This window comes from Pleurodeles waltl, chromosome 8 (genome assembly GCF_031143425.1).
Source record: "Pleurodeles waltl isolate 20211129_DDA chromosome 8, aPleWal1.hap1.20221129, whole genome shotgun sequence".
NCBI classification, from domain to species: domain Eukaryota; kingdom Metazoa; phylum Chordata; class Amphibia; order Caudata; family Salamandridae; genus Pleurodeles; species Pleurodeles waltl.
This window is the reverse complement of record NC_090447.1, coordinates 188736662-188762069: the sequence shown is the minus strand read 5'-3', so window position 1 is coordinate 188762069 and position 25408 is coordinate 188736662. Positions and strand designations below refer to the sequence as shown.

The 25408-nt window shown below is 31.1% G+C and overlaps 18 non-coding genes across 18 annotated transcripts; all 18 read right to left on the bottom strand.

Annotated features, from left to right (window-relative positions):
- Window positions 1-1004: 1004 nt before the first annotated feature.
- Window positions 1005-1078, bottom strand: TRNAT-AGU (transfer RNA threonine (anticodon AGU)). The gene has a single exon. It is a non-coding gene; the product is annotated as a tRNA-Thr (tRNA).
- Window positions 1079-3026: 1948 nt separating this feature from the next.
- On the bottom strand, window positions 3027-3100 carry TRNAT-AGU (transfer RNA threonine (anticodon AGU)). The gene has a single exon. It is a non-coding gene; the product is annotated as a tRNA-Thr (tRNA).
- Window positions 3101-3526: 426 nt separating this feature from the next.
- On the bottom strand, window positions 3527-3599 carry TRNAT-UGU (transfer RNA threonine (anticodon UGU)). Its single transcript has one exon. It is a non-coding gene; the product is annotated as a tRNA-Thr (tRNA).
- Window positions 3600-5042: 1443 nt separating this feature from the next.
- TRNAT-AGU (transfer RNA threonine (anticodon AGU)) lies at window positions 5043-5116 on the bottom strand. Its single transcript has one exon. It is a non-coding gene; the product is annotated as a tRNA-Thr (tRNA).
- Window positions 5117-5542: 426 nt separating this feature from the next.
- On the bottom strand, window positions 5543-5615 carry TRNAT-CGU (transfer RNA threonine (anticodon CGU)). Its single transcript has one exon. It is a non-coding gene; the product is annotated as a tRNA-Thr (tRNA).
- A 1448-nt stretch (window positions 5616-7063) lies between these two features.
- TRNAT-AGU (transfer RNA threonine (anticodon AGU)) lies at window positions 7064-7137 on the bottom strand. The gene has a single exon. It is a non-coding gene; the product is annotated as a tRNA-Thr (tRNA).
- Window positions 7138-9071: 1934 nt separating this feature from the next.
- TRNAT-AGU (transfer RNA threonine (anticodon AGU)) lies at window positions 9072-9145 on the bottom strand. Its single transcript has one exon. It is a non-coding gene; the product is annotated as a tRNA-Thr (tRNA).
- Window positions 9146-9572: 427 nt separating this feature from the next.
- Window positions 9573-9645, bottom strand: TRNAT-CGU (transfer RNA threonine (anticodon CGU)). The gene has a single exon. It is a non-coding gene; the product is annotated as a tRNA-Thr (tRNA).
- Window positions 9646-14626: 4981 nt separating this feature from the next.
- TRNAI-AAU (transfer RNA isoleucine (anticodon AAU)) lies at window positions 14627-14700 on the bottom strand. The gene has a single exon. It is a non-coding gene; the product is annotated as a tRNA-Ile (tRNA).
- A 426-nt stretch (window positions 14701-15126) lies between these two features.
- Window positions 15127-15199, bottom strand: TRNAT-CGU (transfer RNA threonine (anticodon CGU)). Its single transcript has one exon. It is a non-coding gene; the product is annotated as a tRNA-Thr (tRNA).
- A 1448-nt stretch (window positions 15200-16647) lies between these two features.
- TRNAT-AGU (transfer RNA threonine (anticodon AGU)) lies at window positions 16648-16721 on the bottom strand. The gene has a single exon. It is a non-coding gene; the product is annotated as a tRNA-Thr (tRNA).
- A 426-nt stretch (window positions 16722-17147) lies between these two features.
- On the bottom strand, window positions 17148-17220 carry TRNAT-CGU (transfer RNA threonine (anticodon CGU)). Its single transcript has one exon. It is a non-coding gene; the product is annotated as a tRNA-Thr (tRNA).
- A 1447-nt stretch (window positions 17221-18667) lies between these two features.
- On the bottom strand, window positions 18668-18741 carry TRNAT-AGU (transfer RNA threonine (anticodon AGU)). Its single transcript has one exon. It is a non-coding gene; the product is annotated as a tRNA-Thr (tRNA).
- A 1946-nt stretch (window positions 18742-20687) lies between these two features.
- TRNAT-AGU (transfer RNA threonine (anticodon AGU)) lies at window positions 20688-20761 on the bottom strand. The gene has a single exon. It is a non-coding gene; the product is annotated as a tRNA-Thr (tRNA).
- A 1948-nt stretch (window positions 20762-22709) lies between these two features.
- TRNAT-AGU (transfer RNA threonine (anticodon AGU)) lies at window positions 22710-22783 on the bottom strand. The gene has a single exon. It is a non-coding gene; the product is annotated as a tRNA-Thr (tRNA).
- A 425-nt stretch (window positions 22784-23208) lies between these two features.
- On the bottom strand, window positions 23209-23281 carry TRNAT-UGU (transfer RNA threonine (anticodon UGU)). The gene has a single exon. It is a non-coding gene; the product is annotated as a tRNA-Thr (tRNA).
- Window positions 23282-24724: 1443 nt separating this feature from the next.
- Window positions 24725-24798, bottom strand: TRNAT-AGU (transfer RNA threonine (anticodon AGU)). Its single transcript has one exon. It is a non-coding gene; the product is annotated as a tRNA-Thr (tRNA).
- A 426-nt stretch (window positions 24799-25224) lies between these two features.
- TRNAT-CGU (transfer RNA threonine (anticodon CGU)) lies at window positions 25225-25297 on the bottom strand. The gene has a single exon. It is a non-coding gene; the product is annotated as a tRNA-Thr (tRNA).
- Between the last annotated feature and the right edge of the window lie 111 nt (window positions 25298-25408).

Below are 25408 nucleotides of genomic sequence, written 5' to 3'. Positions count from 1 at the left end.
TGTAGTGGAGATTTGAACTCAGGATCTCCTGTTTATTAGACGGGCAGTCAAAGCAACTAAGCCAGAGAACTTTCATGGCAAAGTTTACTGCAATTGCTAGTAGAATGGAGTGCAGTAGAAATCTGTTTTTTTTATTTTATTTTCTAAGTTGATACAACTCTGTTGTCAAACTCTATAGGTGAGAAGATCAAATTTATTTAAGAATACTTCCTTAATGCGTGACTTACCCTACTTATAGAAGATTGAATTATGTGTTGTGAGTAAAATGCATTGGTTAAATTGAACTCTTAATTTATTTGTCGTCTCTTTCCTTTTCTTTGACATTCTCTTTTCCCCTATTCATTTATGGTATTACTTTCGAATTCTGCAAAACACCAAGTGTTTGTTTCATTTGGAGATCAAGCATTCTAAAGTCAACAGAACACTACTCTTGTTTTTAAACTTTATTGAACGTTTACTTGAAGAAATTGAATTTTAAAAGTTTGGACTAAATCTAAATTGTTGCTGGAATTTAAACACAGGACATCCTAGTTATGAGACAGGAGCTTTGACCACTAAACAACAGCACCTACTTATCTTACAAATATTGAATAACTGACTTAGTGGAGATGACTTGCCCTCAGTGCCTTTAGTGCAGTCTTCTTTATCTGTGGTGAATCGTTGAACAAAAAAGGATTTCCCATCACTTAACAAGAATACCTACATTTTAGTTAACAAGTACTTATAAAAGTAGATTACATTTTTGAGTGGTTTACAAATAATAATTGTAGAGGAATACATCAGTTGTCTTCAACTCTAAGGTTTTAGTTCATATATACCTTGCTATTTGATTTACTCTTCATTTTACATTCAAAGTTTTGCTTCTGTTACCATGAAAATTCTCAGAATTGTATTTAATATTAAGATGAACTGTCTATTAGTAAGATGACTCAGATTTTTCACTTTTTAATTGTATCAGAGAATATCTAAGGAAACTGATCTGTAATTTAAGAATAAAAATATGAAGGTGCTGCTGAGATTTGAACTCAGAATCTCCTGTTTACTAGACAGGAGCTTTAACCAGCTAAGCCACAGCACCGGCTTGACAAACATCACTGGAATAGTTAGCTGAATGGAGTGAAATAGAAATCATTTTTTTTTCATTTTCTTTTCTAAGTTCCCACAACTCTCTTCTTAAACACTGTAGGTGAGAACACTAAATTTATTTAAAAATTCTTCCTTAAGAGGTGGCTTACCGTTCTTTTAGAATATTGAATTATGTCTTGTGAGTGAAATGCATTTAAAAAATTCAACTCTAAATTTAATTTTCTTCTCTTTCCTCTTTGTTATAATTCTCATGTCCCTTATTCATTCATTGCATTGCTTTGAAATTCTGCAAAATACCAAGTGTTTTTTTCATTATGAGATGAAGCATTCTAAAGTGAACAGGACAATACTCTTGTTTTGAAACTGTATTTAATATTTACTTGAAAAAATTCAATTCTATAAGTTTGGAGCAAAACTGGGGTGCTGCTGAGATTTGAAGTTAGGATTTCCTGTTTACGAGACAGGCGCTTTAACCACTAAGCCACAGCACCTCCTACTCTTAAAATGATTGAATACCTGACTTAGTTGTCATTATTGCTTTTCAATACCTTCTGTGGAGTCTTTTTTTATCTGTGTTATTACGTTAAACAAAAAAGAATTCCCCATCACTTAAGAAGAGTACCTAAGATTTAGTTAAAAAGTATTCATAAAAGTAGACTACATTTTTCAGTGGCTCACAAATTATTATTGTAGAGGATTGTATCAATTTTCTTCTTCAACTCTAGCACTTTATTTTATATTTATCTTCTTCTTTGATATACCCTTCATTTTACATTCACAGTCTTGCTTCTGTCATCTCAAAAATACTCGGAATTTTATTTAGTATTAAGATGAACTGTTCAATAGTAAGTTACTCACATTTTTCATTTTAACATTATATCAAAGGATCATCTAATGAAAATAATCTGTTATTTAACTAAGAAAAAGAGCACGGTGTTGTGGAGATTTGAACTCAGGATCGCCTGTTTATTGGACGGGCAGTCAAAGTAACTAAGCCAGAGAACTTTCATGACAAAGTTTACTGCAATTGCTAGTAGAATGGAGTGCAGTAGAAATCTGTTTTTTTAAATTTTATTTTCTAAGTTGATACAACTCTGTTGTCAAACTCTATAGGTGAGAAGATCAAATTTATTTAAGAATACTTCCTTAATGAGTGACTTACCCTACTTATAGAAGATTGAATTATGTGTTGTGAGTAAAATGAATTGGTTAAATTGAACTCTTAATTTATTTGTCGTCTCTTTCCTTTTCTTTGACATTCTCTTTTCCCCTATTCATTTATGGGTATTACTTTCGAATTCTGCAAAACACCAAGTGTTTGTTTCATTTGGAGATCAAGCATTCTAAAGTCAAAAGAACACTACTCTTGTTTTTAAACTTTATTGAACGTTTACTTGAAGAAATTGAATTTTAAAAGTTTGGACTAAATCTAAATAGTAGCTGGAATTTAAACACAGGACATCCTAGTTATGAGACAGGAGCTTTGACCACTAAACAATAGCACCTACTTATCTTACAAATATTGAATAACTGACTTAGTGGAGATGACTTGTCCTCAGTGCCTTTAGTGCAGTCTTCTTTATCTGTGGTGAAACGTTGAACAAAAAAGGATTCCCCATCACTTAACAAGAATACCTACATTTTAGTTAACAAGTACTTATAAAAGTAGATTACTTTTTTGAGTGGTTTACAAATAATAATTGTAGAGGAATACATCATTTGTCTTCAACTCTAAGGTTTTAGTTCATATATACCTTGCTATTTGATTTACTCTTCATTTTACATTCAAAGTTTTGCTTCTGTTACCATGAAAATTCTCAGAATTTTATTTAATATTAAGATGAACTGTCTATTAGTAAGATGACTCAGACGTTTCATTTTTTAATTGTATCAGAGAGTATCTAAGAAAACTGATCTGTACTTTAAGAATAAAAATATTAAGGTGCTGCTGAGATTTGAACTCAGGATCTCCTGTTTACTAGACAGGCGCTTTAACCAGCTAAGTCACAGCACCTGCTTGACAAACGTCACTGGAATAGTTAGCTGAATGGAGTGAAATAGAAATCAATTTTTTTTTCATTTTCTTTTCTAAGTTCCCACAACTCTCTTCTTAAACACTATAGGTGAGAACACTAAATTTATTTAAAAATTCTTCCTTAAGAGGTGGCTTACCGTTCTTTTAGAATATTGAATTATGTCTTGTGAGTGAAATGCATTACAAAGATTCAACTCTAAATTGAATTTTCTTCTCTTTCCTCTTTGTTATAATTCTCATTTCCCTTATTCATTCATTGCATTGCTTTGAAATTCTGCAAAATACCAAGTGCTTTTTTCATTATGACATGAAGCCTTCTAAAGTGAACAGGACACTACTCTTGTTTTGAAACTGTATTTAATATTTACTTGAAAAAATAAATTCTATAAGTTTGGAGCAAAACTGAGGTGTTGCTGATATTTGAACTCAGGATTTCCTGTTTACAAGACAGGCGCTTTAACCACTAAGCCACAGCACCTCTTACTCTTAAAATGATTGAATAACTGACTTAGTTACTATTATTGCTTTTCAATACCTTCTGTGGAGTCTTTTTTTATCTGTGTTATTACGTTAAACATAAAAGAATTCCCCATCACTTAAGAAGAGTACCTAAGATTTAGTTAAAAAGTATTCATAAAAGTAGACTACATTTTTCAGTGGCTCACAAATTATTATTGTAGAGGATTGTATCACTTTTCTTCTTCAACTCTAGCACTTTATTTTATATTTATCTTCCTCTTTGATATACCCTTCATTTTACATTCACAGTCTTGCTTCTGTCATCTCGAAAATACTCTGAATTTTATTTAGTATTAAGATGAACTGTTCAATAGTAAGTTAGTCAAATTTGTCATTTTAACATTATATCAAAGGATCATCTAATGAAAATAATCTGTTATTTAACTATGCAAAAGAGGATGGTGTTGTGGAGATTTGAATTCAGGATCTCCTATTTATTAGACGGGCAGTCAAAGCAACTAAGCCAGAGAACTTTCATGAAAAAGTTTACTGCAATTGCTAGTAGAATGGAGTGCAGTAGAATTCTTTTTTTTTTTTTTTTTCTAAGTTGATACAACTCTGTTGTCAAACTCTATAGGTGAGAAGATCAAATTTATTTAAGAATACTTCCTTAATGAGTGACTTACCCTACTTATAGAAGATTGAATTATGTGTTTTGAGTAAAATGCATTGGTTAAATTTAACTCTTAATTTATTTGTCGTCTCTTTCCTTTTCTTTGACATTCTCTTTTCCCCTATTCATTTATGTTATTACTTTTGAATTCTGCAAAACACCAAGTGTTTGTTTCATTTGGAGATCAAGCATTCTAAAGTCAACAGAACACTACTCTTGTTTTTAAACTTTATTGAACGTTTACTTGAAGAAATTGAATTTTAAAAGTTTGGACTAAATCTAAATTGTTGCTGGAATTTAAACACAGGATATCCTAGTTATGAGACAGGAGCTTTGACCACTAAACAACAGCACCTACTTATCTTACAAATATTGAATAACTGACTTAGTGGAGATGACTTGTCCTCAGTGCCTTTAGTGCAGTCTTCTTTATCTGTGGTGAAACGTTGAACAAAAAAGGATTCCCCATCACTTAACAAGAATACCTACATTTTAGTTAACAAGTACTTATAAAAGTAGATTACATTTTTGAGTGGTTTACAAATAATAATTGTAGAGGAATACATCAGTTGTCTTCAACTCTAAGGTTTTAGTTCATATATACCTTCCTATTTGATTTATTCTTCATTTTACATTCAAAGTTTTGCTTCTGTTACCATGACAATTCTCTGAATTTTATTTAATATTAAGATGAACTGTCTATTAGTAAGATGACTCAGATTTTCATTTTTTAATTGTATCAGAGAGTATCTAAGGAATCTGATCTGTAATATAAGATTATAAATATCAAGGTGCTGCTGAGATTTGAACTCAGGATCTCCTGTTTACTAGACAGGTGCTTTAACCAGCTAAGCCACAGCACCTGCTTGACAATCGTCACTGGAATAGTTAGCTGAATGGAGTGAAATAGAAATCTTTTTTTTTTCATTTTCTTTTCTAAGTTCTCACAACTCTCTTCTTAAACACTATAGGTGAGAACACTAAATTTATTTAAAAATTCTTCCTTAAGAGGTGGCTTACCGTTTTTTTAGAATATTGAATTATGTCTTGTGAGTGAAATGCATTACAAAAATTCCACTCTAAATTGAATTTTCTTCTCTTTCCTATTTGTTATAATTCTCATTTCCCTTATTCATTCATTGCATTGCTTTGAAATTCTGCAAAATACCATGTGCTTTTTTCATTATGAGATGAAGCATTCAAAATTGAACAGGACACTACTCTTGTTTTGAAACTGTATTTAATATTTACTTGAAATAATTCAATTCTATAAGTTTGGAGCAAAACTGAGGTGCTGCTGAGATTTAAACTCAGGATTTCCTGTTTACGAGACAGGCGCTTTAACCACTAAGCAACAGCACCTCTTAAACCTAAAGTGATTGAATAACTGACTTAGTTGCCATTATTGCTTTTCAATACCTTCTGTGGAGTCTTTTTTTATCTGTGTTATTACGTTAAACGTAAAAGAATTCCCCATCACTTAAGAAGAGTACCTAAGATTTAGTTAAAAAGTATTCATAAAAGTAGACTACATTTTTTAGTGGCTCACAAATTATTATTGTAGAGGATTGTATCACTTTTCTTCTTCAACTCTAGCACTTTATTTTACATTTATCTTCCTCTTTGATATACCCTTCATTTTACATTCACAGTCCTGCTTCTGTCATCTCGAAAATACTCTGAATTTTATTTAGTATTAAGATGAACTGTTCAATAGTAAGTTACTCAAATTTTTCATTTTAACATTATATCAAAGGATCATCTAATGAAAATAATCTGTTATTTAACTATGATAAAGAACACGGTGTTGTGGAGATTTGAACTCAGGATCTCCTTTTTATTAGACGGGCAGTCAAAGCAACTAAGCCAGAGAACTTTCATGACAAAGTTTACTGCAATTGCTAGTAGAATGGAGTGCAGTAGAAATCTGTTTTTTTTAATTATATTTTCTAAGTTGATTCAACTCTGTTGTCAAACTCTATAGGTGAGAAGATCAAATTTATTTAAGAATACTTCCTTAATGCGTGACTTACCCTACTTATAGAAGATTGAATTATGTGTTGTGAGTAAAATGCATTGGTTAAATTGAACTCTTAATTTATTTGTCGTCTCTTTCCTTTTCTTTGACATTCTCTTTTCCCCTATTCATTTATGGTATTACTTTCGAATTCTGCAAAACACCAAGTGTTTGTTTCATTTGGAGATCAAGCATTCTAAAGTCAACAGAACACTACTCTTGTTTTTAAACTTTATTGAAGGTTTACTTGAAGAAATTGAATTTTAAATGTTTGGACTAAATCTAAATTGTTGCTGGAATTTAAACACAGGACATCCTAGTTATGAGACAGGAGCTTTGACCACTAAACAACAGCACCTACTTATCTTACAAATATTGAATAACTGACTTACTGGAGATGACTTGTCCTCAGTGCCTTTAGTGCAGTCTTCTTTATCTGTGGTGAAACGTTGAACAAAAAAGGATTCCCCATCACTTAACAAGAATACCTACATTTTAGTTAACAAGTACTCATAAAAGTAGATTACATTTTTGAGTGGTTTACAAATAATAATTGTAGAGGAATACATCAGTTGTCTTCAACTCTAAGGTTTTAGTTCATATATACCTTGCTATTTGATTTACTCTTCATTTTACATTCAAAGTTTTGCTTCTGTTACCATGAAAATTCTCTGAATTTTATTTAATATTAAGATGAACTGTCTATTAGTAAGATGACTCAGATCTTTCATTTTTTAATTGTATCAGAGAGTATCTAAGGAAACTGATCTGTAATTTAAGAATAAAAATATCAAGGTGCTGCTGAGATTTGAACTCAGGATCTCCTGTTTACTAGACAGGCGCTTTAACCAGCTAAGCCACAGCACCTGCTTGACAAACATCCCTGGAATAGTTAGCTGAATGGAGTGAAATAGAAATCATTTTTTTTTCATTTTCTTTTCTAAGTTCCCACAACTCTCTTCTTAAACACTATAGGTGAGAACACTAAATGTGTTTAAAAATTCTTCCTTAAGAGGTGGCTTACCGTTCTTTTAGAATATTGAATTATGTCTTGTGAGTGAAATGCATTACAAAAATTCAACTCTAAATTGAATTTTCTTCTCTTTCTTCTTTGTTATAGTTCTCATTTCCCTGATTCATTCATTGCATTGCTTTGAAATTCTGCAAAATACCAAGTGCTTTTTTCATTATGAGATGAAGCATTCTAAGTTGAACAGGACACTACTCTTGTTTTGAAACTGTATTTAATATTTACTTGAAAAATTCAATTCTATAAGTTTGGAGCAAAACTGAGGTGCTGCTGAGATTTGAAGTCAAGATTTCCTGTTTACGAGACAGGTGCTTTAACCACTAAGCAACAGCACCTCTTACTCCTAAAGTGATTGAATAACTGACTTAGTTGCCATTATTGCTTTTCAATACCTTTTGTGGAGTCTTTTTTTATCTGTATTATTACGTTAAACATAAAATAATTCCCCATCACTTAAGAAGAGTACCTAAGATTTAGTTAAAAAGTATTCAAAAAAGTAGACTACATTTTTTAGTGGCTCACAAATTATTATTGTAGAGGATTGTATCACTTTTCTTCTTCAACTCTAGCACTTTCTTTTATATTTATCTTCCTCTTTGATATACCCTTCATTTTACATTCACAGTCTTGCTTCTGTCATCTCGAAAATACTCGGAATTTTATTTAGTATTAAGATGAACTGTTCAATAGTAAGTTAGTCAAATTTGTCATTTTAACATTATATCAAAGGATCATATAATGAAAATAATCTGTTATTTAACTATGTTAAAGAGCATGGTGTTGTGGAGATTTGAATTCAGGACCTCTTGTTTATTAGACGGGCAGTCAAAGCAACCAAGCCAGAGAACTTTCATGACAAAGTTTACTGCAATTGCTAGTAGAATGGAGTGCAGTAGAATTTTTTTTTTTTTCTAAGTTGATACAACTCTGTTGTCAAACTCTATAGGTGAGAAGATCACATTTATTTAAGAATACTTCCTTAATGAGTGACTTACCCTACTTATAGAAGATTGAATTATGTGTTTTGAGTAAAATGCATTGGTTAAATTGAACTCTTAATTTATTTGTCGTCTCTTTCCTTTTCTTTGACATTCTCTTTTCCCCTATTCATTTATGTTATTACTTTCGAATTCTGCAAAACACCAAGTGTTTGTTTCATTTAGAGATCAAGCATTCTAAAGTCAACAGAACACTACTCTTGTTTTTAAACTTTATTGAACGTTTACTTGAAGAAATTGAATTTTAAAAGTTTGGACTAAATCTAAATTGTTGCTGGAATTTAAACACAGGATATCCTAGTTATGAGACAGGAGCTTTGACCACTAAACAACAGCACCTACTTATCTTACAAATATTGAATAACTGACTTAGTGGAGAGGACTTGTCCTCAGTGCCTTTAGTGCAGTCTTCTTTATCTGTGGTGAAACGTTGAACAAAAAAGGATTCCCCATCACTTAACAAGAATACCTACATTTTAGTTAACAAGTACTTATAAAAGTAGATTACATTTTTGAGTGGTTTACAAATAATAATTGTAGAGGAATACATCAGTTGTCTTCAACTCTAAGGTTTTAGTTCATATATACCTTCCTATTTGATTTATTCTTCATTTTACATTCAAAGTTTTGCTTCTGTTACCATGACAATTCTCTGAATTTTATTTAATATTAAGATGAACTGTCTATTAGTAAGATTACTCAGATTTGAATTTTTTAATTGTATCAGAGAGTATCTAAGGAAACTGATCTGTAATATAAGAATAAAAATATCAAGGTGCTGCTGAGATTTGAACTCAGGATCTCCTGTTTACTAGACAGGTGCTTTAACCAGCTAAGCCACAGCACCTGCTTGACAAACATCACTGGAATAGTTAGCTGAATGGAGTGAAATAGAAATCATTTTTTTTTCATTTTCTTTTCTAAGTTTTCACAACTCTCTTCTTAAACACTATAGGTGAGAACACTAAATTTATTTAAAAATTCTTCCTTAAGAGGGTGGCTTACCGTTTTTTTTAAATATTGAATTATGTCTTGTGAGTGAAATGCATTACAAAAATTGCACTCTAAATTGAATTTTCTTCTCTTTCCTATTTGTTATAATTCTCATTTCCCTTATTCATTCATTGCATTGCTTTGAAATTCTGCAAAATACCATGTGCTTTTTTCATTATGAGATGAAGCATTCAAAATTGAACAGGACACTACTCTTGTTTTGAAACTGTATTTAATATTTACTTGAAAAAATTCGATTCTATAAGTTTGGAGCAAAACTGAGGTGCTGCTGAGATTTGAACTCAGGATTTTCTGTTTACGAGACAGGCGCTTTAACCACTAAGCAACAGCACCTCTTACTCCTACAATGATTGAATAACTGACTTAGTTGCCATTATTGCTTTTTAATACCTTCTGTGGAGTCTTTTTTTATCTGTGTTATTACGTTAAACATAAAAGAATTCCCCATCACTTAAGAAGAGTACCTAAGATTTAGGTAAAAAGTATTCATAAAAGTCGACTACATTTTTCAGTGGCTCACAAATTATTATTGTAGAGGATTGTATCACTTTTCTTCTTCAACTCTAGCACTTTATTTTATATTTATCTTCCTCTTTGATATACCCTTCATTTTACATTCACAGTCTTGCTTCTGTCATCTCGAGAATACTCGGAATTTTATTTAGTAATAAGATGAACTGTTCAATAGTAAGTTACTAAAATTTTTCATTTTATCATTATATCAAAGGATCATCTAATGAAAATCATCTTTTATTTAACTATGAAAAAGAGCACGGTGTTGTGGAGATTTGAACTCAGGATCTCCTGTTTATTAGACGGGCAGTCAAAGTAACTAAGCCAGAGCACTTTCATGACAAAATTTGCTGCAATTGCTAGTAGAATGGAGTGCAGTAGAAATCTGTTTTTTTTTATTTTCTTTTCTAAGTTGATACAACTCTGTTGTCAAACTCTATAGGTGAGAATATAAAATTTATTTAAGAATACTTCCTTAATGCGTGACTTACCCTACTTATAGAAGATTGAATTATGTGTTGTGAGTAAAATGCATTGGTTAAATTGAACTCTTAATTTATTTGTCGTCTCTTTCCTTTTCTTTGACATTCTCTTTTCCCCTATTCATTTATGGTATTATTTTCGAATTCTGCAAAACACCAAGTGTTTGTTTCATTTGGAGATCAAGCATTCTAAAGTCAACAGAACACTACTCTTGTTTTTAAACTTTATTGAACGTTTACTTGAAGAAATTGAATTTTAAAAGTTTGGACTAAATCTAAATTGTTGCTGGAATTTAAACACAGGACATTCTAGTTATGAGACAGGAGCTTTGACCACTAAACAACAGCACCTACTTATCTTACAAATATTGAATAACTGACTTAGTGGAGATGACTTGTGCTCAGTGCCTTTAGTGCAGTCTTCTTTATCTGTGGTGAAACGTTGAACAAAAAAGGATTCCCCATCACTTAACAAGAATACCTACATTTTAGTTAACAAGTACTCATAAAAGTAGATTACATTTTTGAGTGGTTTACAAATAATAATTGTAGAGGAAAACATCAGTTGTCTTCAACTCTAAGGTTTTAGTTCATATATACCTTGCTATTTGATTTACTCTTCATTTTACATTCAAAGTTTTGCTTCTGTTACCATGAAAATTCTCTGAATTTTATTTAATATTAAGATGAACTGTCTATTAGTAAGATGACTCAGATCTTTCATGTTTTAATTGTATCAGAGAGTATCTAAGGAAACAGATCTGTAATTTAAGAATAAAAATATCAAGGTGCTGCTGAGATTTGAACTCAGGATTTCCTGTTTACAAGACAGGCACTTTAACACCTAACCCACAGCACCTCTTACTCTTAAAATGATTGAATAACTGACTTAGTTACCATTATTGCTTTTCAATACCTTCTGTGGAGTCTATTTTTATCTGTGTTATTACGTTAAACATAAAAGAATTCCCCATCACTTAAGAAGAGTACCTAAGATTTAGTTAAAAAGTATTCATAAAAGTAGACTACATTTTTCAGTGGCTCACAAATTATTATTGTAGAGGATTGTATCACTTTTCTTCTTCAACTCTAGCACTTTCTTTTATATTTATCTTCCTCTTTGATATACCCTTCATTTTACATTCACAGTCTTGCTTCTGTCATCTCGAAAATACTCGGAATTTTATTTAGTATTAAGATGAACTGTTCAATAGTAAGTTAGTCAAATTTGTCATTTTAACATTATATCAAAGGATCATCTAATGAAAATAATCTGTTATTTAACTATGTTAAAGAGCATGGTGTTGTGGAGATTTGAATTCAGGATCTCCTGTTTATTAGACGGGCAGTCAAAGCAACTAAGCCAGAGAACTTTCATGACAAAGTTTACTGCAATTGCTAGTAGAATGGAGTGCAGTAGAATTTTTTTTTTTTGTTTCTAAGTTGATACAACTCTGTTGTCAAACTCTATAGGTGAGAAGATCAAATTTATTTAAGAATACTTCCTTAATGAGTGACTTACCCTACTTATAGAAGATTGAATTATGTGTTTTGAGTAAAATGCATTGGTTAAATTGAACTCTTAATTTATTTGTCGTCTCTTTCCTTTTCTTTGACATTCTCTTTTCCCCTATTCATTTATGTTATTACTTTCGAATTCTGCAAAACACCAAGTGTTTGTTTCATTTGGAGATCAAGCATTCTAAAGTCAAGAGAACACTACTCTTGTTTGTAAACTTTATTGAACGTTTACTTGAAGAAATTGAATTTTAAAAGTTTGGACTAAATCTAAATTGTTGCTGGAATTTAAACACAGGATATCCTAGTTATGAGACAGGAGCTTTGACCACTAAACAACAGCACCTACTTATCTTACAAATATTGAATAACTGACTTAGTGGAGATGACTTGTCCTCAGTGCCTTTAGTGCAGTCTTCTTTATCTGTGGTGAAACGTTGAACAAAAAAGGATTCCCCATCACTTAACAAGAATACCTACATTTTAGTTAACAAGTACTTATAAAAGTGGATTACATTTTTGAGTGGTTTACAAATAATAATTGTAGAGGAATACATCAGTTGTCTTCAACTCTAAGGTTTTAGTTCATATATACCTTCCTATTTGATTTATTCTTCATTTTACATTCAAAGTTTTGCTTCTGTTACCATGACAATTCTCTGAATTTTATTTAATATTAAGATGAACTGTCTATTAGTAAGATGACTCAGATTTTCATTTTTTAATTGTATCAGAGAGTATCTAAGGAAACTGATCTGTAATATAAGAATAAAAATATCAAGGTGCTGCTGAGATTTGAACTCAGGATCTCCTGTTTACTAGACAGGTGCTTTAATCAGCTAAGCAACAGCATCCTGCTTGACAAACATCACTGGAATAGTTAGCTGAATGGAGTGAAATAGAAATCATTTTTTTTTCATTTTCTTTTCTAAGTTCCCACAACTCTCTTCTTAAACACTATAGGTGAGAACACTAAACTTATTTCAAAATTCTTCCTTAAGAGGTGGCTTACCGTTCTTTTAGAATATTGAATTATGTCTTGTGAGTGAAATGCATTACAAAAATTCAACTCTAAATTTAATTTTCTTCTCTTTGCTCTTTGTTATAATTCTCATTTCCCTTATTCATTCATTGCATTGCTTTGAAATTCTGCAAAATACCAAGTGTTTTTTTCATTATGAGATGAAGCATTCTAAAGTGAACAGGACAATACTCTTGTTTTGAAACTGTATTTAATATTTACTTGAAAAAATTCAATTCTATAAGTTTGGAGCAAAACTGGGGTGCTGCTGAGATTTGAAGTTAGGATTTCCTGTTTACGAGCCAGGCGCTAAGCCAACCACTAAGCCACAGCACCTCCTACTCTTAAAATGATTGAATAACTGACTTAGTTGTCATTATTGCTTTTCAATACCTTCTGTGGAGTCTTTTTTTATCTGTGTTATTACGTTAAACATAAAAGAATTCCCCATCACTTAAGAAGAGTACCTAAGATTTAGTTAAAAAGTATTCATAAAAGTAGACTACATTTTTCAGTGGCTCACAAATTATTATTGTAGAGGATTGTATCACTTTTCTTCTTCAACTCTAGCACTTTATTTTATATGTATCTTCCTCTTTGATACACCCTTCATTTTACATTCACAGTCTTGCTTCTGTCATCTCGAAAATACTCGGAATTTTATTTAGTATTAAGATGAACTGTTCAATAGTAAGTTAGTCAAATTTGTCATTTTAACATTATATCAAAGGATCATCTAATGAAAATAATCTGTTATTTAACTATGCAAAAGAGGATGGTGTTGTGGAGATTTGAAATCAGGATCTCCTGTTTATTAGACGGGCAGTCAAAGCAACTAAGCCAGAGAACTTTCATGACAAAGTTTTCTGCAATTGCTAGTAGAATGGAGTGCAGTAGAATTCTTTTTTTTTTTTTTTTTCTAAGTTGATACAACTCTGTTGTCAAACTCTATAGGTGAGAAGATCAAATTTATTTAAGAATACTTCCTTAATGAGTGACTTACCCTACTTATAGAAGATTGAATTATGTGTTTTGAGTAAAATGCATTGGTTAAATTGAACTCTTAATTTATTTGTCGTCTCTTTCCTTTTCTTTGACATTCTCTTTTCCCCTATTCATTTATGTTATTACTTTTGAATTCTGCAAAACACCAAGTGTTTGTTTCATTTGGAGATCAAGCATTCTAAAGTCAACAGAACACTACTCTTGTTTTTAAACTTTATTGAACGTTTACTTGAAGAAATTGAATTTTAAAAGTTTGGACTAAATCTAAATTGTTGCTGGAATTTAAACACAGGATATCCTAGTTATGAGACAGGAGCTTTGACCACTAAACAACAGCACCTAGTTACTCTTACAAATATTGAATAACTGACTTAGTGGAGATGGCTTGTCCTCAGTGCCTTTAGTGCAGTCTTCTTTATCTGTGGTGAAACGTTGAACAAAAAAGGATTCCCCATCACTTAACAAGAATACCTACATTTTAGTTAACAAGTACTTATAAAAGTAGATTACATTTTTGAGTGGTTTACAAATAATAATTGTAGAGGAATACATCAGTTGTCTTCAACTCTAAGGTTTTAGTTCATATATACCTTCCTATTTGATTTATTCTTCATTTTACATTCAAAGTTTTGCTTCTGTTACCATGACAATTCTCTGAATTTTATTTAATATTAAGATGAACTTTCTATTAGTAAGATGACTCAGATTTTCATTTTTTAATTGTATCAGAGAGTATCTAAGGAAACTGATCTGTAATATAAGATTATAAAGATCAAGGTGCTGCTGAGATTTGAACTCAGGATCTCCTGTTTATTAGACAGGTGCTTTAACCAGCTAAGCCACAGCACCTGCTTGACAAACGTTACTGGAATAGTTAGCTGAATGGAGTGAAATAGAAATCATTTTTTTTTCATTTTCTTTTCTAAGTTCTCACAACTCTCTTCTTAAACACTATAGGTGAGAACACTAAATTTATTTAAAAATTCTTCCTTAAGAGGTGGCTTACCGTTTTTTTAGAATATTGAATTATGTCTTGTGAGTGAAATGCATTACAAAAATTCCACTCTAAATTGAATTTTCTTCTCTTTCCTCTTTGTTATAATTCTCATTTCCCTTATTCATTCATTGCATTGCTTTGAAATTCTGCAAAATACCATGTGCTTTTTTCATTATGAGATGAAGCATTCAAAATTGAACAGGACACTACTCTTGTTTTGAAACTGTATTTAATATTTACTTGAAATAATTCAATTCTATAAGTTTGGAGCAAAACTGAGGTGCTGCTGAGATTTGAACTCAGGATTTCCTGTTTACGAGACAGGCACTTTAACCACTAAGCAACAGCACCTCTTACTCCTAAAGTGATTGAATAACTGACTTAGTTGCCATTATTGCTTTTCAATACCTTCTGTGGAGTCTTTTTTTATCTGTGTTATTACGTTAAACATAAAAGAATTCCCCATCACTTAAGAAGAGTACCTAAGATTTAGTTAAAAAGTATTCATAAAAGTAGACTACATTTTTTAGTGGCTCACAAATTATTATTGTAGAGGATTGTATCACTTTTCTTCTTCAACTCTAGCACTTTATTTTACAATTTTCTTCCTCTTTGATATACCCTTCATTTTACATTCACAGTCTTGCTTCTGTTATCTCGAAAATACTCTGAATTTTATTTACTATTAAGATGAACTGTTCAATAGTAAGTTACTCAAATTTTTCATTTTAACATTATATCAAAGGATCATCTAATGAAAATAATCTGTTATTTAACTATGATAAAGAACACGGTGTTGTGGAGATTTGAACTCAGGATCTCCTTTTTATTAGACGGGCAGTCAAAGCAACTAAGCCAGAGAACTTTCATGACAAAGTTTACTGCAATTGCTTGTAGAATGGAGTGCAGTAGAAATCTGTTTTTTTTAATTATATTTTCTAAGTTGATACAACTCTGTTGTCAAACTCTATAGGTGAGAATATCAAATTTATTTAAGAATACTTCCTTAATGCGTGACTTACCCTACTTATAGAAGATTGAATTATGTGTTGTGAGTAAAATGCATTGGTTAAATTGAACTCTTAATTTATTTGTCGTCTCTTTCCTTTTCTTTGACATTCTCTTTTCCCCTATTCATTTATGGTATTATTTTCGAATTCTGCAAAACACCAAGTGTTTGTTTCATTTGGAGATCAAGCATTCTAAAGTCAACAGAACACTACTCTTGTTTTTAAACTTTATTGAAGGTTTACTTGAAGAAATTGAATTTTAAATGTTTGGACTAAATCTAAATTGTTGCTGGAATTTAAACACAGGACATCCTAGTTATGAGACAGGAGCTTTGACCACTAAACAACAGCACCTACTTATCTTACAAATATTGAATAACTGACTTAGTGGAGATGACTTGTCCTCAGTGCCTTTAGTGCAGTCTTCTTTATCTGTGGTGAAACGTTGAACAAAAAAGGATTCCCCATCACTTAACAAGAATACCTACATTTTAGTTAACAAGTACTCATAAAAGTAGATTACATTTTTGAGTGGTTTACAAATAATAATTGTAGAGGAATACATCAGTTGTCTTCAACTCTAAGGTTTTAGTTCATATATACCTTGCTATTTGATTTACTCTTCATTTTACATTCAAAGTTTTGCTTCTGTTACCATGAAAATTCTCTGAATTTTATTTAATATTAAGATGAACTGTCTATTAGTAAGATGACTCAGATATTTCATTTTTTAATTGTATCAGAGAGTATCTAAGGAAACTGATCTGTAATTTAAGAATAAAAATATCAAGGTGCTGCTGAGATTTGAACGCAGGATCTCTTGTTTACTAGACAGGCGCTTTAACCAGCTAAGCCACAGCACCTGCTTGACAAACATCCTGGAATAGTTAGCTGAATGGAGTGAAATAGAAATCATTTTTTTTTTCATTTTCTTTTCTAAGTTCCCACAACTCTCTTCTTAAACACTATAGGTGAGAACACTAAATGTGTTTAAAAATTCTTCCTTAAGAGGTGGCTTACCGTTCTTTTAGAATATTGAATTATGTCTTGTGAGTGAAATGCATTACAAAAATTCAACTCTAAATTGAATTTTCTTCTCTTTCCTCTTTGTTATAATTCTCATTTCCCTTATTCATTCATTGCATTGCTTTGAAATTCTGCAAAATACCATGTGCTTTTTTCATTATGAGATGAAGCATTCAAAATTGAACAGGACACTACTCTTGTTTTGAAACTGTATTTAATATTTACTTGAAAAAATTCAATTCTATAAGTTTGGAGCAAAACTGAGGTGCTGCTGAGATTTGAACTCAGGATTTCCTGTTTACGAGACAGGTGCTTTAACCACTAAGCCACAGCACCTATTATTCTCAAAATGATTGAATAACTGACTTAGATGCCATTATTGCTTTTCAATACCTCCTGTGGAGTCTTCTTTTATCTGTGTTATTACGTTAAACATAAAAGAATTCCCCATCACTTAAGAAGAGTACCTAAGATTTAGTTAAAAAGTATTCATAAAAGTAGACTACATTTTTCAGTGGCTCACAAATTATTATTGTAGAGGATTGTATCACTTTTCTTCTTCAACTCTAGCACTTTATTTTATATTCATCTTCCTCTTTGATATAACCTTCATTTTACATTCACAGTCTTGCTTCTGTCATCTCGAAAATACTCTGAATTTTATTTAGTATTAAGATGAACTGTTCAATAGTAAGTTACTCAAATTTTTCATTTTAACATTATATCAAAGGATCATCTAATGAAAATAATCTGTTATTTAACTATGAAAAAGAAAACGGTGTAGTGGAGATTTGAACTCAGGATCTCCTGTTTATTAGACGGGCAGTCAAAGCAACTAAGCCAGAGAACTTTCATGGCAAAGTTTACTGCAATTGCTAGTAGAATGGAGTGCAGTAGAAATCTGTTTTTTTTATTTTATTTTCTAAGTTGATACAACTCTGTTGTCAAACTCTATAGGTGAGAAGATCAAATTTATTTAAGAATACTTCCTTAATGCGTGACTTACCCTACTTATAGAAGATTGAATTATGTGTTGTGAGTAAAATGCATTGGTTAAATTGAACTCTTAATTTATTTGTCGTCTCTTTCCTTTTCTTTGACATTCTCTTTTCCCCTATTCATTTATGGTATTACTTTCGAATTCTGCAAAACACCAAGTGTTTGTTTCATTTGGAGATCAAGCATTCTAAAGTCAACAGAACACTACTCTTGTTTTTAAACTTTATTGAACGTTTACTTGAAGAAATTGAATTTTAAAAGTTTGGACTAAATCTAAATTGTTGCTGGAATTTAAACACAGGACATCCTAGTTATGAGACAGGAGCTTTGACCACTAAACAACAGCACCTACTTATCTTACAAATATTGAATAACTGACTTAGTGGAGATGACTTGCCCTCAGTGCCTTTAGTGCAGTCTTCTTTATCTGTGGTGAATCGTTGAACAAAAAAGGATTTCCCATCACTTAACAAGAATACCTACATTTTAGTTAACAAGTACTTATAAAAGTAGATTACATTTTTGAGTGGTTTACAAATAATAATTGTAGAGGAATACATCAGTTGTCTTCAACTCTAAGGTTTTAGTTCATATATACCTTGCTATTTGATTTACTCTTCATTTTACATTCAAAGTTTTGCTTCTGTTACCATGAAAATTCTCAGAATTTTATTTAATATTAAGATGAACTGTCTATTAGTAAGATGACTCAGATTTTTCACTTTTTAATTGTATCAGAGAATATCTAAGGAAACTGATCTGTAATTTAAGAATAAAAATATGAAGGTGCTGCTGAGATTTGAACTCAGAATCTCCTGTTTACTAGACAGGAGCTTTAACCAGCTAAGCCACAGCACCGGCTTGACAAACATCACTGGAATAGTTAGCTGAATGGAGTGAAATAGAAATCATTTTTTTTTCATTTTCTTTTCTAAGTTCCCACAACTCTCTTCTTAAACACTGTAGGTGAGAACACTAAATTTATTTAAAAATTCTTCCTTAAGAGGTGGCTTACCGTTCTTTTAGAATATTGAATTATGTCTTGTGAGTGAAATGCATTTAAAAAATTCAACTCTAAATTTAATTTTCTTCTCTTTCCTCTTTGTTATAATTCTCATTTCCCTTATTCATTCATTGCATTGCTTTGAAATTCTGCAAAATACCAAGTGTTTTTTTCATTATGAGATGAAGCATTCTAAAGTGAACAGGACAATACTCTTGTTTTGAAACTGTATTTAATATTTACTTGAAAAAATTCAATTCTATAAGTTTGGAGCAAAACTGGTGTGTTGCTGAGATTTGAAGTTAGGATTTCCTGTTTACGAGACAGGCGCTTTAACCACTAAGCCACAGCACCTCCTACTCTTAAAATGATTGAATACCTGACTTAGTTGTCATTATTGCTTTTCAATACCTTCTGTGGAGTCTTTTTTTATCTGTGTTATTACGTTAAACATAAAAGAATTCCCCATCACTTAAGAAGAGTACCTAAGATTTAGTTAAAAAGTATTCATAAAAGTAGACTACATTTTTCAGTGGCTCACAAATTATTATTGTAGAGGATTGTATCACTTTTCTTCTTCAACTCTAGCACTTTATTTTATATTAATCTTCCTCTTTGATATACCCTTCATTTTACATTCACAGTCTTGCTTCTGTCATCTCGAAAATACTCTGAATTTTATTTAGTATTAAGATGAACTGTTCAATAGTAAGTTACTCAAATTTTTCATTTTAACATTATATCAAAGGATCATCTAATGAAAATAATCTGTTATTTAACTATGAAAAAGAAAACGGTGTAGTGGAGATTTGAACTCAGGATCTCCTGTTTATTAGACGGGCAGTCAAAGCAACTAAGCCAGAGAACTGTCATGGCAAAGTTTACTGCAATTGCTAGTAGAATGGAGTGCAGTAGAAATCTGTTTTTTTTATTTTATTTTCTAAGTTGATACAACTCTGTTGTCAAACTCTATAGGTGAGAAGATCAAATTTATTTAAGAATACTTCCTTAATGCGTGACTTACCCTACTTATAGAAGATTGAATTATGTGTTGTGAGTAAAATGCATTGGTTAAATTGAACTCTTAATTTATTTGTCGTCTCTTTCCTTTTCTTTGACATTCTCTTTTCCCCTATTCATTTATGGTATTACTTTCGAATTCTGCAAAACACCAAGTGTTTGTTTCATTTGGAGATCAAGCATTCTAAAGTCAACAGAACACTACTCTTGTTTTTAAACTTTATTGAACGTTTACTTGAAGAAATTGAATTTTAAAAGTTTGGACTAAATCTAAATTGTTGCTGGAATTTAAACACAGGACATCCTAGTTATGAGACAGGAGCTTTGACCACTAAACAACAGCACCTACTTATCTTACAAATATTGAATAACTGACTTAGTGGAGATGACTTGCCCTCAGTGCCTTTAGTGCAGTCTTCTTTATCTGTGGTGAATCGTTGAACAAAAAAGGATTTCCCATCACTTAACAAGAATACCTACATTTTAGTTAACAAGTACTTATAAAAGTAGATTACATTTTTGAGTGGTTTACAAATAATAATTGTAGAGGAATACATCAGTTGTCTTCAACTCTAAGGTTTTAGTTCATATATACCTTGCTATTTGATTTACTCTTCATTTTACATTCAAAGTTTTGCTTCTGTTACCATGAAAATTCTCAGAATTTTATTTAATATTAAGATGAACTGTCTATTAGTAAGATGACTCAGATTTTTCACTTTTTAATTGTATCAGAGAATATCTAAGGAAACTGATCTGTAATTTAAGAATAAAAATATGAAGGTGCTGCTGAGATTTGAACTCAGAATCTCCTGTTTACTAGACAGGAGCTTTAACCAGCTAAGCCACAGCACCGGCTTGACAAACATCACTGGAATAGTTAGCTGAATGGAGTGAAATAGAAATCATTTTTTTTTCATTTTCTTTTCTAAGTTCCCACAACTCTCTTCTTAAACACTGTAGGTGAGAACACTAAATTTATTTAAAAATTCTTCCTTAAGAGGTGGCTTACCGTTCTTTTAGAATATTGAATTATGTCTTGTGAGTGAAATGCATTTAAAAAATTCAACTCTAAATTTAATTTTCTTCTCTTTCCTCTTTGTTATAATTCTCATTTCCCTTATTCATTCATTGCATTGCTTTGAAATTCTGCAAAATACCAAGTGTTTTTTTCATTATGAGATGAAGCATTCTAAAGTGAACAGGACAATACTCTTGTTTTGAAACTGTATTTAATATTTACTTGAAAAAATTCAATTCTATAAGTTTGGAGCAAAACTGGGGTGCTGCTGAGATTTGAAGTTAGGATTTCCTGTTTACGAGACAGGTGCTTTAACCACTAAGCCACAGCACCTCCTACTCTTAAAATGATTGAATACCTGACTTAGTTGTCATTATTGCTTTTCAATACCTTCTGTGGAGTCTTTTTTTATCTGTGTTATTACGTTAAACATAAAAGAATTCCCCATCACTTAAGAAGAGTACCTAAGATTTAGTTAAAAAGTATTCATAAAAGTAGACTACATTTTTCAGTGGCTCACAAATTATTATTGCAGAGGATTGTATCAATTTTCTTCTTCAACTCTAGCACTTTATTTTATATTTATCTTCTTCTTTGATATACCCTTCATTTTACATTCACAGTCTTGCTTCTGTCATCTCAAAAATACTCGGAATTTTATTTAGTATTAAGATGAACTGTTCAATAGTAAGTTACTCACATTTTTCATTTTAACATTATATCAAAGGATCATCTAATGAAAATAATCTGTTATTTAACTAAGAAAAAGAGCACGGTGTTGTGGAGATTTGAACTCAGGATCGCCTGTTTATTGGACGGGCAGTCAAAGTAACTAAGCCAGAGAACTTTCATGACAAAGTTTACTGCAATTGCTAGTAGAATGGAGTGCAGTAGAAATCTGTTTTTTTAAATTTTATTTTCTAAGTTGATACAACTCTGTTGTCAAACTCTATAGGTGAGAAGATCAAATTTATTTAAGAATACTTCCTTAATGAGTGACTTACCCTACTTATAGAAGATTGAATTATGTGTTGTGAGTAAAATGAATTGGTTAAATTGAACTCTTAATTTATTTGTCGTCTCTTTCCTTTTCTTTGACATTCTCTTTTCCCCTATTCATTTATGGGTATTACTTTCGAATTCTGCAAAACACCAAGTGTTTGTTTCATTTGGAGATCAAGCATTCTAAAGTCAAAAGAACACTACTCTTGTTTTTAAACTTTATTGAACGTTTACTTGAAGAAATTGAATTTTAAAAGTTTGGACTAAATCTAAATAGTAGCTGGAATTTAAACACAGGACATCCTAGTTATGAGACAGGAGCTTTGACCACTAAACAATAGCACCTACTTATCTTACAAATATTGAATAACTGACTTAGTGGAGATGACTTGTCCTCAGTGCCTTTAGTGCAGTCTTCTTTATCTGTGGTGAAACGTTGAACAAAAAAGGATTCCCCATCACTTAACAAGAATACCTACATTTTAGTTAACAAGTACTTATAAAAGTAGATTACTTTTTTGAGTGGTTTACAAATAATAATTGTAGAGGAATACATCATTTGTCTTCAACTCTAAGGTTTTAGTTCATATATACCTTGCTATTTGATTTACTCTTCATTTTACATTCAAAGTTTTGCTTCTGTTACCATGAAAATTCTCAGAATTTTATTTAATATTAAGATGAACTGTCTATTAGTAAGATGACTCAGACGTTTCATTTTTTAATTGTATCAGAGAGTATCTAAGAAAACTGATCTGTACTTTAAGAATAAAAATATTAAGGTGCTGCTGAGATTTGAACTCAGGATCTCCTGTTTACTAGACAGGCGCTTTAACCAGCTAAGTCACAGCACCTGCTTGACAAACGTCACTGGAATAGTTAGCTGAATGGAGTGAAATAGAAATCAATTTTTTTTTCATTTTCTTTTCTAAGTTCCCACAACTCTCTTCTTAAACACTATAGGTGAGAACACTAAATTTATTTAAAAATTCTTCCTTAAGAGGTGGCTTACCGTTCTTTTAGAATATTGAATTATGTCTTGTGAGTGAAATGCATTACAAAGATTCAACTCTAAATTGAATTTTCTTCTCTTTCCTCTTTGTTATAATTCCATTTCCCTTATTCATTCATTGCATTGCTTTGAAATTCTGCAAAATACCAAGTGCTTTTTTCATTATGACATGAAGCCTTCTAAAGTGAACAGGACACTACTCTTGTTTTGAAACTGTATTTAATATTTACTTGAAAAAATAAATTCTATAAGTTTGGAGCAAAACTGAGGTGTTGCTGATATTTGAACTCAGGATTTCCTGTTTACAAGACAGGCGCTTTAACCACTAAGCCACAGCACCTCTTACTCTTAAAATGATTGAATAACTGACTTAGTTACTATTATTGCTTTTCAATACCTTCTGTGGAGTCTTTTTTTATCTGTGTTATTACGTTAAACATAAAAGAATTCCCCATCACTTAAGAAGAGTACCTAAGATTTAGTTAAAAAGTATTCATAAAAGTAGACTACATTTTTCAGTGGCTCACAAATTATTATTGTAGAGGATTGTATCACTTTTCTTCTTCAACTCTAGCACTTTATTTTATATTTATCTTCCTCTTTGATATACCCTTCATTTTACATTCACAGTCTTGCTTCTGTCATCTCGAAAATACTCGGAATTTTATTTAGTATTAAGATGAACTGTTCAATAGTAAGTTAGTCAAATTTGTCATTTTAACATTATATCAAAGGATCATCTAATGAAAATAATCTGTTATTTAACTATGCAAAAGAGGATGGTGTTGTGGAGATTTGAATTCAGGATCTCCTATTTATTAGACGGGCAGTCAAAGCAACTAAGCCAGAGAACTTTCATGAAAAAGTTTACTGCAATTGCTAGTAGAATGGAGTGCAGTAGAATTCTTTTTTTTTTTTTTTTTCTAAGTTGATACAACTCTGTTGTCAAACTCTATAGGTGAGAAGATCAAATTTATTTAAGAATACTTCCTTAATGAGTGACTTACCCTACTTATAGAAGATTGAATTATGTGTTTTGAGTAAAATGCATTGGTTAAATTGAACTCTTAATTTATTTGTCGTCTCTTTCCTTTTCTTTGACATTCTCTTTTCCCCTATTCATTTATGTTATTACTTTTGAATTCTGCAAAACACCAAGTGTTTGTTTCATTTGGAGATCAAGCATTCTAAAGTCAACAGAACACTACTCTTGTTTTTAAACTTTATTGAACGTTTACTTGAAGAAATTGAATTTTAAAAGTTTGGACTAAATCTAAATTGTTGCTGGAATTTAAACACAGGATATCCTAGTTATGAGACAGGAGCTTTGACCACTAAACAACAGCACCTACTTATCTTACAAATATTGAATAACTGACTTAGTGGAGATGACTTGTCCTCAGTGCCTTTAGTGCAGTCTTCTTTATCTGTGGTGAAACGTTGATCAAAAAAGGATTCCCCATCACTTAACAAGAATACCTACATTTTAGTTAACAAGTACTTATAAAAGTAGATTACATTTTTGAGTGGTTTACAAATAATAATTGTAGAGGAATACATCAGTTGTCTTCAACTCTAAGGTTTTAGTTCATATATACCTTCCTATTTGATTTATTCTTCATTTTACATTCAAAGTTTTGCTTCTGTTACCATGACAATTCTCTGAATTTTATTTAATATTAAGATGAACTGTCTATTAGTAAGATGACTCAGATTTTCATTTTTTAATTGTATCAGAGAGTATCTAAGGAATCTGATCTGTAATATAAGATTATAAATATCAAGGTGCTGCTGAGATTTGAACTCAGGATCTCCTGTTTACTAGACAGGTGCTTTAACCAGCTAAGCCACAGCACCTGCTTGACAAACGTCACTGGAATAGTTAGCTGAATGGAGTGAAATAGAAATCTTTTTTTTTTCATTTTCTTTTCTAAGTTCTCACAACTCTCTTCTTAAACACTATAGGTGAGAACACTAAATTTATTTAAAAATTCTTCCTTAAGAGGTGGCTTACCGTTTTTTTAGAATATTGAATTATGTCTTGTGAGTGAAATGCATTACAAAAATTCCACTCTAAATTGAATTTTCTTCTCTTTCCTATTTGTTATAATTCTCATTTCCCTTATTCATTCATTGCATTGCTTTGAAATTCTGCAAAATACCATGTGCTTTTTTCATTATGAGATGAAGCATTCAAAATTGAACAGGACACTACTCTTGTTTTGAAACTGTATTTAATATTTACTTGAAATAATTCAATTCTATAAGTTTGGAGCAAAACTGAGGTGCTGCTGAGATTTAAACTCAGGATTTCCTGTTTACGAGACAGGCGCTTTAACCACTAAGCAACAGCACCTCTTAAACCTAAAGTGATTGAATAACTGACTTAGTTGCCATTATTGCTTTTCAATACCTTCTGTGGAGTCTTTTTTTATCTGTGTTATTACGTTAAACGTAAAAGAATTCC